This window comes from Hibiscus syriacus, unplaced genomic scaffold (genome assembly GCF_006381635.1).
Source record: "Hibiscus syriacus cultivar Baekdansim isolate YM2019G1 unplaced genomic scaffold, ASM638163v2 tig00110483_pilon, whole genome shotgun sequence".
Taxonomy (NCBI): domain Eukaryota; kingdom Viridiplantae; phylum Streptophyta; class Magnoliopsida; order Malvales; family Malvaceae; genus Hibiscus; species Hibiscus syriacus.
Window position 1 is genome coordinate 3,080,437 of NW_024062759.1, and position 17,525 is coordinate 3,097,961.

The following is a 17,525-nucleotide window of genomic DNA, read 5'->3' on the forward strand; positions in this document are numbered from 1 at the left end:
TTGAGAGATCACAGTATTTTATTTTATTTAAAAAAAGGAATTTTATTTATTTATTTGTGTGATGGAGAAATTATGGATTATAAATATTTTTTAATCTGAAGTTCAATAAAAGAATTAAATAAAGTTTAAATAATAAAATGTGATTTATCAATAAAATTAATTTAAAAAATTAACTCGATTAATTCAATTATTTATTTTTAATTTTTCTTTCTTTTAATTCTTTTATCATTTTAATTATGATCAAATTTGAATTATATAATGTAACTTTTTCTTGGATAATCAATATTTATGTAAATTCAGTTCTTATTTTATGATGTTTCATCATACTTTATGATAGAATGTAATTATTCAACTATTATTATAATTTGATGGACTCATTTCACTTAACAATATTACAAAAATAATATAAAATTAATTTTTAAATACGAAAGGTTAAATTTATTGAAGCATTTAAAATTAAAAAAAATGTATAAATTTGAGAAAATAAAAATGTTAATATATCGGATCATATTAAATATGTGTTTTGGTTTTAATTAAAAATGACATGTTCATAAATTTTAATTGTCTTGTTTGTAACTTTTTAAAAAGATGATTTGTTTATTATCAAGTCCGTAATTAAGTGACCTTGATATGATTTACCCTATCTTTTAAGGATGATGTACGAAAAATCTTTAATTATTTAAGGGTAAAGTATACAACTATAGGGTACTATTCTAATTAGTCATTTAACTATTGAAAGTTACAAAATGATCCTATGATTATATTGGTGTTGTTTTGTTGAGTCCTTTGTAACACCCTAAACCAGTACGACACATAGTCGACCGATTTAAGGTACTACACGGAACCATCGAAGTGGATAACCAACTTATTCTTCCTTTCTTGTACTTTAAAATGACTCTTTACATCTGACAACCCTCAAAAAATATATATACCTACATACTAACTCTTAACTGACTTAACAACTCAATACAATTGGATTTATGAATATACATGCACTTTAAGAAATTGGATGACGTACTCTGCTTTGCACTAGATCTGGACCTCGGTCTCTCTAAAGCTTCTGAATTATTGGATCTACTAACTTGGTCACGAAAACATACGAAGACATACTAACAACTAAAACATACTAAAAGTTCATCACTGAAATGCTTAAGGTATTAATTTTACTGTTATCTGGTCTACTGCTATCTGGTCTATTGGTCTGTTATGTTATGCTTTAGTGAGTATACTCGTAAACTCACTCTCTATTCTATAGTAGACATCATGGTGCAGTTGAGGGTTCTGTGTCTCGGATCTCACACACCCCTCTAATATACCGAGAATGTGGCCCTTAGAATCTCTGCATCGAAAACCATACTCTCGACTAACCCACTCATTGAGTGTCAGACCTTGTGCCCATAGTCAGTTTAAAGTGCCTTGCGCACTCTCTAAGGATATCCGGACTGAATATATACTTTCGACTTTACTATCTTTCTAAAGGAAATCGGGTGTCCTGATCGTTTTCCCGAGCATTCAAACAAGGCTAGTCTTATTTCACCCTACTTTATTCTCGTTTCTACATTTGAATTAAACATTAATAAATGTTCTCACTTGTAGTCTTATTTGAGAGAAATTATAAGATTTTGGGAAACCTCACTTACCTCTATACTTTTTCTTGACTTAAAGCACATTTCTCAACCTTGGTATCAATATTGGCCTTACAATATCGATACCCTTGTTTGCCTCTACACTTACTCGTGCTTTAAAGCTCAAGCCATACCCCTGGTATCGATACTGGCCTTATAGAATCAATACCCTCTCTGCAATATCGATACCCTACCGAAGGCATCGATACCCCTACAGTTATTTCATCCATTTTAACCCAACTTTAAACATCTTTTATATCACTTATTCTAGTGTTCTACACCTATTCGATCCCATTTATGTTTATACTATGGGTCTAAGGCCTCTCGGGCAATGTTTTGGCCAAAACATACTGAAAGTATCGATATTAGCCCAAGAGTATCAAAACTTTTTTTCGATACTTTATATAAGTACCGATACTTTTAAACATTATGTTCTGCCCAGTTTTGAAACTTTCTGGGAGAGTTTTGAAACTATGACCCAATGTTTCGATACTCTGATAAGAGTATCGATACTCTATTACCCAGAAACTCACGAATTTACCCAAAATGAAAAAAAAGTATCGATACTATCCCTATAGTATCGATACTATCCCTATAGTATCGATACTCTACCTGTAGAAGTTATAAAACACATACGAAAATACTATATTTCCATGCCAAAGACCCTAGTGAGGTCCCCAAACATTCTTTAAAGTCTTATATGATTACAATGAGCATAAATAAGACTTTATATCATGCTTATAACATAAATCATGTAATCTAACATTAACATATAACACTAAGCTTCATAACCTACTTTCAAGCTAAAACTCATTTCTAATGATCACTAGGAGTATGACAGAGTTGATAGTGTGTTACCTGGCCTCCTTGGTTGATACAATCTCTCTCAACTTAACTAGGAGTCACCTTACCTTTATCATTTGCTTTAGAACTTCACCCAGCTCATTGTCTAATCAAAACAAAACTAGGGTTACTAACTTGTCTTTGACTTGGAAACTAAGTTAAAACACTTTATATTACTTAATATTACTCAAAACAAGCTAAAATCTCTAGGTTCCTTTCAAACTCCCAAAAACCCATTTTGAAAATAAATTTTAAAATTCACAAAATGGAGCTTGAAACGAAGCTTGAAGGATGGAGAGAAACATTCTTACCTTGGTTAAACAAATCTAAGATTGGAATGCTTGAAACTTGGCTATTGAAAGGAAGAAGAAATGGAAACTAATGGAAGGAAGAATAAGAGTGGGTGAGATATTATGGGGAGTTTGGTTACGTGAAATGATATAAAAAGAGGGAGAAAGTTTTCAGCTTCAACAAAATGGGTACTACACTTTAGGTCCTTCACCTATTAACTCACTTTAAAACTATCTCTTAACTTTAACTCTTGGGCCTAACTTAGGCCCAACACCTATATAACTTGGCCCCACCATCTTAGGAGGTATAATTGGCTTGACTTAAAGATCTCGGGTTGACCCAAACTACTAACCCAGATTTAAAGGTATTACACCCTCGACTATTAAAGTTATAAAATGATTACATGACTATTCATATGTTTCAAACTAATCATTTCCATTAAAAAATTAGCGGACATCTGAGTTGGACGTTAACCTATTAACTAGGGATGAAGCCATTATTCTAATTAAAGGGGACAAGGTATATCTAACAATATAAAACGAGAGGGACAAAATCAAAATAAACCAAAATTGGGGGGAAATCAAAATAAACCAAAATTTAAAGGTCTATATACATGTTTTCCCTATATATTTTTTAATAATAAAAAATTATAGGGGCAATGACCCCCCAGCCATACACATGGCTCCGTCTCTTCTACTGACTACGATATAATAAAATTATATTTTAATGACATCTACTGGCATTAACATCGTTTTCAAGCACTAACTCGATGGCATAATGTTTCAAGCATTGGCTCGACGATGTAATATTAATAGAGAATTAATCCACAAAATACAACTCAAACGATTCTAAGATCAAATTTTATTATATCATAATCAATAGCTTAATGTTCAACTTAGACGATCACTAATTTTTTAACGAAAAAAGATGAGTTTGAAACATATGAATAGTTGGTGGTCATTTTGTAACTTTTAATAATTGAGAACTCAATAAAATAACGTCCTATTACCGAGAAACCTTTTTATAACTTTTAATAGTTAACAAATTCAACATAGCAACACCTAATAATTGAGGGACCATTTGTGTAATTTATCACCAAGCTCAACAATCATCAAATTTTAACGAAAAATGATGAATTTGAAACATTTAAATAGTTTGGTTGTAACACCCTCGACCCGACCCAGGAAATATATATGAATCGAAGGTATCACATTGGAACACCGAGGTGAATCGAGACTTTTTGACTTTGAAACACGTAATTTACTCAAAATTTTAAAACAACTTATAAAATTGGAGTTGTTTCAAAATATCATATAAAATAAATCAATAATAAATGTATTTATAATACGACCTGAATAATCAAAGACAATCATGACCTCTACATGCTCATACAAGTTCTCATCGTTATACTCTAGTACTCCCACTGAGACTTTTCTGATGACTTCATTGTCCCATCGTGATCCCTAAATCCTAAACCTGAAAATGTAATAATTAAAAAGATGAGCTATTAAGCCCAGTGAGCACACATCAACCCTATTATATTTCACGAGTCTCACAAAGTCAACATGATGTCCATTTATGAACTTAAGCCATTAATCAAGGTTTCTATAATATTATCATTCTAAGTCAGGTTCATTACACTTACTCGAAGTCTAGAGGTTACCATATAATTACTTATTAAAAATATCTTACATATTCTATCATATTTGTGATCTTAGCAACTCTAAGTTCCTTATATAATGAGCACGTTAATTATTCAATCTAAGATGTTCCTCGAATTCAATAAAGTGATCCCCTCTTGATAGTCTCATTTACAATATTAGAAATTATCATCTCTAAATCTAAAACCCTAAAACATAACACTAATTACATATAATGTACTTCCAACTCACCAATCTAAATAATGATTCAAATAACTCATATAACCATAAATTTAGAATGTTAGTGAAATATGATACACAAACATCATTCAAAATTGCTAATCGTACTTAGAGTACCATATTCTCGAGCTCTCATAAACCTTATCAAATTTACTAGTCATCCTCATTTATCTCTTTTCTCGATGATATCAGGAGCTTCTTACCAAGGTATGCCTATGATTCTTCAAATATACAAATATAATATTTCACTACTCATGGTTGGTAGACAATATTATATTAATTAGGTATGTTGATAACCCTGTAAAAATGATATATTTTGTGTCTTTTTACTTAGGTTATTGGTTGTTTAAAAGCCCATGTCATAGAATTTAGTTGTATTTAGGGTCATATAGTTGCATGTGGTGGTAATGTTTTGCTACAACATTTTATTTTTGTAAACTGGTGTTATTTGATGGGAAAGGTTGTCCTCTTTTCTTGATGTGCAGGTGAAGAAAGCTAAAGGAGAAGTAAAAATTTGATGTAGCATTCTGGATAAGAATATATAAAGGACTAACGAGCCAATCAAGAGAGAATATTGCTACAACAATTATGGATAGAAATTCTGGGCGTAAAAAAATATAAAAATCTGAAGATATTTTAATGATTATTGCCAAGTCGTCTAGCACACATGTGAAGCCTACCTGCCAGCTTGTCCAGCCCACATATGTGAAAGAAATAGTATATTTTTAAGAGATAAGGATATGGATATTCCATTATCAAGGAGGAGTTGAAGAGTTTATGAGAATTGAAGAAGTTAGGAGTTAGAGAATTTATGAGAATTTAAGAGCTTTTTAGGATTTAGTGAGTTAATGGGTAATCTACTCTTCATTATATCCCATTATTCTTGGGAGTTATAGAGTTCTTATTTATTTTAGAATAAATAAGATAATAGAGAATAAGAAAAAGAGAGAGGCAACAAGAGGCACAAAGTCTCCATCATTTTTTTTCTTTATTTTATTCATCCTTTCGTGGTAACCTCTATAGCCAAGCTTCAAGGGGATAACAAGCTAGGCCTTTGAGAGAAGCTAGCTTACTAAGAGTTCATGGTGGTTCGAAGAAGCTCACGGAAACTCGAGAGTTTGGGAGTTTTCCACTTTCTTTTATGCTTTCATTTTTTTTTTCTTTTGTGGGTTTGTAATGGAATGAATTATTCTTATGGATGATTTGTACCCAACCATGAACTAACTTATTTGGTGTGAGTTTATTTTGGATGATTTTTATTTTGTGTCAATGAAATTGTAACATCCCAAAATACGGGTTAGTGACTAAATTGTAAAACTTCAGATTTTGGTGATTTAAATTGGATATTTGAATAGTTCAATGATTGGTTCAGAAATATTTCCTAAAAGTTTATAGTAATTATCCAAAGAATTAAAGGGCAAAATGGTCATTTAGCATGAAAGATATTTTTCCCCAATTATATGAATGAATCACGTGGGATGGGGAAAGAGTTATCTGAAAACTCTTTCTTCTTCTTTTCTTCTTCTCCCAACCGTGGAAGCTAGGCAAAGGTAAGGGTTTTCTGATTTGTTGGTTATTTGTTAAATTAAAGGTTAGGTTTTGATCATTAGATGATAACTAAGCTTAAGGAAAGCTTAAGTTGTCTTATAATCAAAAGAAGAAGAAGTTATAAGAGATTTAAGAAAACGAGTTTTTATATGAAATCATGAAAAATAGTTGATAAGTTGAATTTGAAGTTAAATTTGACTTGTCATCATGATAATTAAGGAATATGAAGTGTTAGAATTGTATTTAGAACATATTGAAATTTGAGTATGATTCTTGAATTTCATATGAAGGATAGGATTTTGAAGTTTTAGATGATTTTCATGGATATAAGTTGGTTTAAGTAATGGTAGTTGAGTTTAATGACATGATAGGGGTTTAAAATAGAAGAATTAAGTGAAGAATTGATGATTTTCGGGGTTAAAATACAATTTATGGGTAGAGGGAACCGATACCCTATGAATGGGAATCGATTCCCCCTCTTGGACGAAAATTTCCAGAATGTCCAGGGGGTATCGATTCCCCCTGGGGGGGGTATCGATTCCCCCCCTAAATGAAAAATGGAATTTGGTTCTTTAATCTGGCTTAAGTTGTTAACATCAAGTTTAAGGTTTAGGCTTCTGATAGTTATTTTGAAATGTTATATTTATGTAGATATTGAGTCTAAACAAGTTCCGGAATAATCAAAGGATTAGGATCGAATCAAAGAAAACAAGGCTAAGGTGAGTGCAATTTTAATTGTACTTATATTATTGAACGGACATTGACTTGCGATGAGCCAGTGATGGAGTTACTATGGTAAGAAGTGACTCCTAAAATGTTATTTAATTTGTGATTCTTATATGTGCATGAATACATGAAATGAGTATAGGTTATTATATATGTTACATAATATGCATAAACATAAGAGCATAAAACATAAGATATATGATATGATAAACATGATTATATGCATATGTGATATATGCTATGAGACATGACCAATGTGAAATGAGATAAGTTATGTGAATATATGAAATGATATATGAATATGTAATACGTGATACATGTGATATGATATGAAATACATGGTTACACATACATGTGGTATGTGACGGAAAGGAAAGAACAAATGATGAGAAAAGTATTCATCGTAAATGCCCATAGTATATGATACGAGAGCTATAGGTATAGTTGGCATGCCAAGAGTCGAGGGTATTGTAGTCCTTCGGGATGTAGTCCTTCGGGACGTAGTGGTCCTTCGGGACGTAGTGGTCCTACGGGACATATATAGCAGTCCTTCGGGACGAATACTGAACAAATGTTCGGTGCCCCATGAAGGAATTTATACGAGCTGTGGTGACAGCATTGGTGCACAACCTCAATGTACTCACATACCTCTATTCTTAATAATATACATGGACAATACAATTGAAAGATAAATTAAAGTGAAAGTGATACAAGAAGGTAAGTTTCATGTGTGCATGACATGATTATATATATGTCATGAAATATATATATATATATATACATATTGAAATGTCATGATCAAATGGTAAGAATGCATATTTATGAATCTATTGTTACATGTTCATTTATTGTCTCACTAAGTCTATGACTTAGCGTGTAAGTGATTTACACGTAGGTACCAAGAAACAAGAAGAACAGTAATAGAAGTGGCAACGACAGTATCACTACTAGAAGATCAGATCAGAAGTAATCGACAAAGTATGTATTTTGTTGTGTATAGAGTGTTGGCATGTAATAAGTCGTTAATTATGAGCACTCTGATCGAGTTTGTATTTTGTAGTCTCTTCTATGTAAATTAAAGTATTTTGTTTTAAACAAAGTTTCTTTAAATTTCTCGGGGATTTTCTTTAAGTGTCAAGGTTTTAAAAGTCAATGTGACACCTCAGACTCGTATTCGGGTCAGGTACGGGTTGGGGTGTTACAGTTAATGGCATCAGAGCTAGGTTTAGTCGATTCTCGGCATAAACCGGAGTCTAGAGTGTTTTATAAGGTATACATGCCAACAAAATAGTGAAAACTTCTGATCTGATGGAAAAGTAAGTGTACTGTCTTGCTAATAGAATTAAAATATTATGTTATAATAGATATATGATCATAAGAGTTTCTAAAGTGAAATACAAGGTGATAGAACTGAAGGTAATAGCATTCACCTGCCCTGGCCAGGCAGGGAGAAGAGCGAAAACCTCAGGGAATGCCTATATAAGATTAGAGAGTGATTCATGATATTGAATGATATTATGATGTGTTTTATTTTTATACTTCTATAATTCATAGAATTAATGTATTGAAAAGAGTTGAGAACACCCGAGTTTAAGGGTGAATTTGAGAAATGTTCCATTGTTATGGAAATTTGATTAAATGGTAGGAAGATAATATTAGAAAATTTTCATTTCTCCAAAGTGGAGAAGTTAAATTGAGTTGTTTTATTACTACGTAGGTAAGCTAGAAGTATGGTGAATAAATGTCACCATAAGAATGTTAAAATATCAAGTGACGTGGTTATCAACTGTAGAAGAATTTATGAATAAGTACATGAATGATCAGTTCATAAAACAAATGAAGATCGAATATATGAGATTAACAAAGAAGTTACACATGCATATGTATGAATATAAGTTTAATAAATTAAACAAATTTATTGTTGAGTTGATTTTGATTAAGAAGGATAAGAAAGAACATGTGATTGGTTGTTTAGGGCTTGCGCCTTAAATTAAAAAAAAAGTGTTATTGGTTTTGAAATTGTTCTCATTTCTAGAAATGGTTAATCGTGTTAAAACTCTAGGGAGAGTTAAGAATAAAATGATTGGACAACAAAAATCTCAGATGATTAAGAGAATTAGTGCTTTATAGAGTTAAGTACTATCAAAGAAAAATAGAGATTTTGGTTTTCAACTTTAAACCAGATATGAATTAGTTGTATTCTCCGTTAGAAAATCAAATCATATGAGAGTCCGACAGACTCAAGCAGTAGGGTTTGATCTTGAAAGATTAAACAAGGATTTAATTGATAATAAGTCAGGGTTAAAGACAACCTTTGTGAATTAGGTTAAAAGCTCTGTTAGAAGTTATGAAAATTGAATCAGGAAAAAAAATTTATTTTAAAGGAATATAATGAGTTTAAGTATGTGTATGTGAGATAAGGATTTGAATGTTCAAGAGAAGATATAGAGTAATAGAAAAGTTTGAGAATGAGTAAGTGGGTGAACAATTTATAAGATAAAGGAAGTTATAACGTTTGATTTTTTTTAAACAGAAAAATAATATTGAGTGTGAGTAAAAGTCCGAGTTTGAAAAGATAAATAAGATATAAAAAAATAAAATTGATTGAAAATATGGTATATGATTGAGTGGATAAGGGTTGTACCCAAGATTAAAAGTTAAAGATTTCGTTTAAAAATTGAATGTGCTATTAAATAATGTTAAAGGATATCCACTATTCTAAAGTGGAGAATTTAGATGAGATAATTTAGTTGCTATACGGTTGAGATAAAATATGGTAAATAAAGGTTATAATGGGAATAATGGAAGATTAATTGATGTGAATATTGTTTCAGAAAAAAAAATTTAAGAAATAGGTATGTCAGTAATTATTTTATAAGATGAAAGATGTTGAAATGTTGAGAGTGACAAATAAAATTTCATGATACATGAGAATGAATGTGGATTTGATAAGTTAAGTAAACTATTGTTGAGATAATTCTGATTGGAAAAGGAGTATATGATTAATTAATTGGGACTTGTGCACTAGATTAAACAGTTGTTATTGACTATCCGTAAGAGTAAAGGTGATAGAGTTAAAAGATTGGAAGAAAAGATAAAGTGAATTAATCAAGTATGATATGGATTTGAATATAGTTAGGTATTTGGATCCTATATATATATTAAGACAATGAGAAGAGTATTTACAAGTTTTAAAATGCGCTTTGAGGAATAAAGATACAAGTATAAGAATGATAAAGAATAAAGTTCTGTGCTAGTAAATATGACTATCAAAGTCAGGAAAATGTGATAAGGAGTGATAGTTAAGGATAAATATATGTGATATACAAGAGCATGTGAGTATAAAGGACATGATACGATTTAGTTATGTATAAGATAATACTAATTATAAAAAGGTAAATGGAATGGTTAATTTTGAACCAAAGGAATCGTATTATGGATGAGTGAGAATGAAGGTTTGATAAGTGAAGGAAATAGAGAATGAATTATTTTGACTAAAAAATATACACATATGGATAGTTTGATGAAGGTTTATGTTTTGATGGAAAAAATAAGTTGATCAATAAAGTAATGTGATAGTGAATGTATTAAGTTAAATGATTTGTATGTTTGATGGAAACAAAGGATTGATAGAAAAGTTAAAAGGATAAAGAGGGATAAGTATAAATGATATGAAAAGAAGGTAAAAGCATAAGAGGAAAAAGGTAATGAAAGAATTAAAGTAATGAAATGAAGGTTATGATAGCACGAAAGATTTATTAAAAAGGGTTAGAATGAGGTGTAAAGTATAAGTTTGGTATAAAAGTAAGAAATTTTTCAATTCTAAGTGGAAAGGATAAAGAGTTATGAAGTTTTATATGGGAAAAATTGTCGGACACCATTAATTTGGTTCAAGTTAAAAGATTAGAATTTTATTTGCCAGGATTTATTGAAAGTGGTTGAAGATAAAGTAAAGATAATTCAAGATAATCTCAAGATGACATCTGATCGACAAAAGTATTAGGCAGAAATAAATTGAATTTCATGAAGACGATAAAGTTTTTCTTAAAGTATTATATTAGAAAAAAAATTATTATGCAAAGGGGAGAGTATAATAGAGTTTAAAAGATCGGAAAAAGAATGTCAGACTAAGTTAACCAAGTGTAACATGTATTGGTTTAAGGTTGTGTTTCTTAGCCATGTAAATATAGTCAAAGAGATAAGAATTTATTTATATGTATGAAGGAAACTTGAGATATATTTGAATGATAGTATTCTCTCTAATCAAGTTGTTAAAGATAAGTATGTTACTTTTGAGATGATAAAAAGAGTATTGACATCAATTTCAAGATTAATATGAGTAAAATTTAGAAAGAAATGTGTATAGTAATTTGAATGAAGATGGCATAAGAATAAATGTTTGGTTTATGTTGTAAGTCATTAGAGATGGATGAAAGAAATCAGTGGACTCATGATGTTGAGTGACAAAGATTGAGATTACCGTATGGATGGAACCTTATTATTTCCATGATGAGCGACATTATATTTATACGAATTTATAAAGATTAAAAGGTGTAGAATCGAATGAGTGAAAATATATGAATGAATATAATTCCTTGTTGATTGAAAATAAGTTTAGTAATTGCAACCACGAAGGGAAAGTTAAAGACTTAAAGTCGGATGAATGTTATCATGTCATAGAAAGAGTTATTATTGAGTTTGTTTAATGAGTAGTAGGTCTGCAAGTAAAGAAATATATCAAAATAGCTTTTTGTGAAGTTGTGTAAAAGAAATGCTGGACCCTATTAAGTTAGTTGAATAGAAATATTGAGATTTTGTATGGTTAGATTGGATCAAAGAAGGTGAAGAAAAGTGGGGAAAAATTACATAATGGATAGTTAACAGAAGTTCTACATTTTTTTTAAAAAAAATTGGAATTTCTAGATAAGTGATAAAACATTTCTTAATATCTTGTTCTGAATAAGATTTTCTGTTTAGTATAGCTCAGTCCTACATTCATTGGACCTTATGGATCTTTAAAAGAGGTGGATCCTTAATATAACAGAGAAATGCAAATAAGAATGAGTATATAGTTATCCATCTATTTGTACAGTGAAAATTTGAGGATGAATTTTTTTTAAGGGGGAGAGAATTGTAACATCCCAAAATACGGGTTAGTGACTAAATTGTAAAACTTCAGATTTTGGTGATTTAAATTGGATATTTGAATAGTTTAATGATTGGTTCAGAAATATTTCCTAAAAGATTATAGTAATTATCCAAAGAATTAAAGGGCAAAATGGTCATTTAGCATGAAAGATATTTTTCCCCAATTATATGAATGAATCACGTGGGATGGGGAAAGAGTTATCTGAAAACTCTTTCTTCTTCTTTTCTTCTTCTCCCAACCGTGGAAGCTAGGCAAAGGTAAGGGTTTTCTGATTTGTTGGTTATTTGTTAAATTAAAGGTTAGGTTTTGATCATTAGATGATAACTAAGCTTAAGGAAAGCTTAAGTTGTCTTATAATCAAAAGAAGAAGAAGTTATAAGAGATTTAAGAAAACGAGTTTTTATATGAAATCATGAAAAATAGTTGATAAGTTGAATTTGAAGTTAAATTTGACTTGTCATCATGATAATTAAGGAATATGAAGTGTTAGAATTGTATTTAGAACATATTGAAATTTGAGTATGATTCTTGAATTTCATATGAAGGATAGGATTTTGAAGTTTTAGATGATTTTCATGGATATAAGTTGGTTTAAGTAATGGTAGTTGAGTTTAATGACATGATAGGGGTTTAAAATAGAAGAATTAAGTGAAGAATTGATGATTTTCGGGGAAATACAATTTCTGGGTAGAGGGAACCGATACCCTATGAATGGGAATCGATTCCTCCTCTTGGACGAAAATTTCCAGAATGTCCAGGGGGTATCGATTCCCCCTGGGGGGGTATCGATTCCCTCCCTAAATGAAAAATAGAATTTGGTTCTTTAATATGGCTTAAGTTGTTAATATCAAGTTTAAGGTTTAGGCTTCTGATAGTTATTTTGAAATGTTATATTTATGTAGATATTGAGTCTAAACAAGTTCCGGAATAATCAAAGGATTAGGATCGAATTAAAGAAAACAAGGCTAATGTGAGTGTAATTTTAATTGTACTTATATTATTGAACGGACATTGACTTGCGATGAGCCAGTGATGGAGTTACTATGGTAAGAAGTGACTCCTAAAATGTTATTTAATTTGTGATTCTTATATGTTCATGAATACATGAAATGAGTATAGGTTATTATATATGTTACATAATATGCATAAACATAAGAGCATAAAACATAAGATATATGATATGATAAACATGATTATATGCATATGTGATATATGCTATGAGACATGACCAATGTGAAATGAGATAAGTTATGTGAATATATGAAATGATATATGAATATACAATACGTGATACATGTGATATGATATGAAATACATGGTTACACATACATGTGGTATGTGACGGAAAGGAAAGAACAAGTGATGAGAAAAGTATTCATCGTAAATGCCATAGTATATGATACGAGAGCTATAGGTATAGTTGACATGCCAAGAGTCGAGGGTATTGTAGTCCTTCGGGACGTAGTCCTTCGGGACGTAGTGGTCCTACGGGACATATATAGCAGTCCTTCGGGACGAATACTGAACAAATGTTCGGTGCCCCATGAGGGAATTTATACGAGCTGTGGTGACAGCATTGGTGCACAACCTCAATGTACTCACATACCTCTATTCTCAATAATATACATGGCAATGCAATTGAAAGATAAATTAAAGTGAAAGTGATACAAGAAGGTAAGTTTCATGTGTGCATGACATGATTATATATATGTCATGAAATATATATATATATATATATATATATATATATACATATTGAAATGTCATGATCAAATGGTAAGAATGCATATTTATGAATCTATTGTTACATGTTCATTTATTGTCTCACTAAGCATGTAAGTGATTTACACGTAGGTACCAAGAAACAAGAAGAGCAGTAATAGAAGTGGCAACGACCGTATCACTACTAGAAGATCAGATCAGAAGTAATCGACAAAGTATGTATTTTGTTGTGTATAGAGTGTTGGCATGTAATAAGTCGTTAATTATGAGCACTCTGATCGAGTTTGTATTTTGTAGTCTCTTCTATGTAAATTAAAGTATTTTGTTTTAAACAAAGTTTCTTTAAATTTCCCGGGGATTTTCTTTAAGTGTCAAGGTTTTAAAAGTCAATGTGACACCCCGGACTCGTATTCGGGTCAGGTACGGGTTGGGTGTTACAGAAATGTTGGATGTTTTTATGTTTAAATGTTGTTTTTCTCATTGTTTATATTTTAATTGCTTAGACTTGTGAGATCTTTTTAGAGTTAGCCTTTTTCTAAGTATAGATGTTTAATATCGAGAAATAATATTGCTTATTTTCATCAAGCTGATGACGAGTCAATGTTTGAGTGTTGGAACCGATACAAGGTACTCCTACGTACATACACGAACCATGGATTCCACGACTAGATGCAAGTTGTCATGTTTTACCATGGTGTAAATGTTCAAACTAGAGAGATGTTGAATGCTTCAGCAAATGGTAATTTACTAGACAAGTCACCCGAAGAAGCATTTGATACCCTTGATAGGATAACAAACAACGATTATCAATTCGCTTCTTCGAGACAAGGAATGAGGAAGAAAACTCAAGGTACATTCGAATTGGATGCTAAAGACTTGATTTTAGCCCAACTTTCGGCTATCACAAACATGTTAAAAAATCTCCAATGCCCTAGCAAAAAGAATGAAGTCAATGTTGCAAGCTCTTCTTATGTACGTTACTATGACAATCACCATATGAGTTAGCGCCTTGAAAACCATGAATCTAGCAACTACGTGGGGAACTACAACCGGAGTAACAATAACCCCTACTCGAACACATATGACTCAAGTTGACATCAACATCCAAATTTTCCTTTGGGGAATTAAGGCATATACAATGTAAACAACTTGGATCGACAATATAACATGACTGAACCCCCAGGTTTTCAACAAAATATGTTGTGGCAAAATACCAACAAGGGGTTAGCATCTTCATCGAACATCAACTATTTGGAAGCTACTCTCCAACACTTTATAGTGACTACGAAGGCTCTATTGTAAAACAACGTTGCACCTATTAAAAGTTGATGAGTTTTATTACAAAGTCAATGAACATTGCTAAAAAGTCATAGCTCGTCTCTAAGAGCCTTGGAAACTCAAGTGGGTCAAATTGCTACAACATTACATGCACGCCCATAAGACAATATACCTAGTGATATTTATGTCACTAAGGCTCATGGTAAAGAGCAATTTAGTGCATTCACCTTAAAGAGTGGCACCTATATCTATGAAGATGCTAAGTTTTGGGGAAGATACTCAGAAAACCCAACCATGAGATTGTGCACGAAGATCTAGAGATACAAGAAGACTTTTATTCGTGGAGAAAAAAGATGAGGTTTCAAAGAGTACAACCAATGATGACAGGCATCATAATGCCACATCAAAAGATAAACATTCACTAGTTAGGAGTGGATGACAAAAGGGTAACTATCAATGTCTTCAACACTTTAAAAAATACTGATGATTCTAGGGAGTCTCAATCTCTTCAAGATGTGGAATCTATGATGGAAGAGGAACTGTCATAACTTTGTTGCAACAATTTTTTGCACAATGATGATTACTTGAAGCATGATGAAGAAGACGAAGAGTAGCTTGAGAAAATTCTAACAGAGGTGCAACAATCAAGCTTATTCATAGCTAGACCATGTATGGAATTAGAACCCTTGGATTTCACTAAATTTATTTCTCCCAAATCCACACTTGTGCACCCGACCACTTTAGAATTAAAACCCTTACCTTCACACATTAAGCATGTTCATTTGAGTTGCAATGAGACTTTACCTATGATTAATGTTGGTAATATTAATCTTGAGCAAGAGAGTAGTTTGATTTATGTTTTAACTCAACTTAAAAAGTCTTTAGGTTTGACCATTATTGATTTGAAGGGCACTAAAAACCAAGTCGATGCCCATCTTTCTAGGTTAGAAATTATGAAAGAACTAAGGAATGCAATAAAGATTAAGGAAGAATTCCTTAATGAGAAATTATTATTTGATGCGGTAATTTTGTGGTATGTTGACATTGTTAATTTTCTCGTTAGTGATATTTTGCTTCCTTGTTTGAATAGCCAAGAAAAAAAAGTTTATGCATCATATTCATTACTTTCATTGGGATGACCCCTACCTCTTCAAATAATATACTAACCAAATGATTGAAAGATGCATCCATGAAGAAGAGCAAAAATTGATCTTATTCCAATGTCATTCAACTTCATATGGAGGGCACTTTGGAGGAGAAATGGCTGCTGCAAAATTTCTATAATTTGGGTTCTATTGGCTTAAATTGAAGATGACAATGTTATATGTGTGGGGCATTTTGGTCTATATTGGTGCTTCAATCGAACGTGACAAAATGACCATATCAATCCAGGATGTTTTGGAGTTTGTATCATTTTAACCCTCTTTAATTTCTGCTATAAAAACTTTCATTTTATTTTGTTTTGTGTGTTTGTTTGTTTGTTTGTTTTTCTTTACTTTATTTTTGTATTGTTTAATTTTAATATTAGTTTTTTTAGTAGAACGGAGTCTCAAGAATGTTTGCCAAGGACAAATCCCTCGTGGATGTTGCACCCACTTAGGAAGAAGACTTATTTGTTGTTGGCACAAATGATGAAGATTTCTAATGATGTTCCCCCTGCTGCACAAATACCACATCAAATTGTAACACCTCTAACTAAGCGTCGCTTTAAGAATACATCCGATCACGTTTGGACTTCTCCACCTAAGGAATTTGAGCAAAATAACCTCACCATCATCAAAGTAGATGTTAGTCAAGGTACCTTGCATTGTATTTCATCTATCTTAGTTTTAATTTAGTTTTCATGCATTGAGGATAATGTATTCTTCAAGTTTGAGGGCGGTAGTGTTCATAGTTAGACATTTGCGTTGATAGTTGTTAACAAAATTTTTGTTATGGTATCAGTTAGGATTTAAGATAGTTTTTGGAATAACTTGATGATGCCCAATGATGATGAGAATTTTTTGAGTATGTGATTGATTGAATGTATATGACAATTGAGATTGATAGAACCAACTTTTGGACTTGATTCTTTGCGATTTATTCATTCACGATTGTATGCTCTCTATGCTTAAGGAAATTAGAAACATTAATGAAATGACCTTTGCATGCCTTATAATAAATTGATGTAATGAACTTAAATGATAAATGATAGCTTGAAAAGCTCAAAGTAAACTCTTTTGTGCTAATTGAATGTGTGGAATTGCAAATAAATGCTTTGGCATAACTATAGAGAGATACTCCTCTTTATTATAGCATTTCCTGGATACCTCTTTAATAAATGGAAGCTACAACATATGAGTGAATGAAAGTAGTCACGAGATGACTCTACCTACTAGCTCAGGGATGGAATGTTTGTTCCAGTTCATCTAGAGTGTGAGACGGTAATTGTGATAGGTTGACTCCCCTGGTAGTAGTATAAAA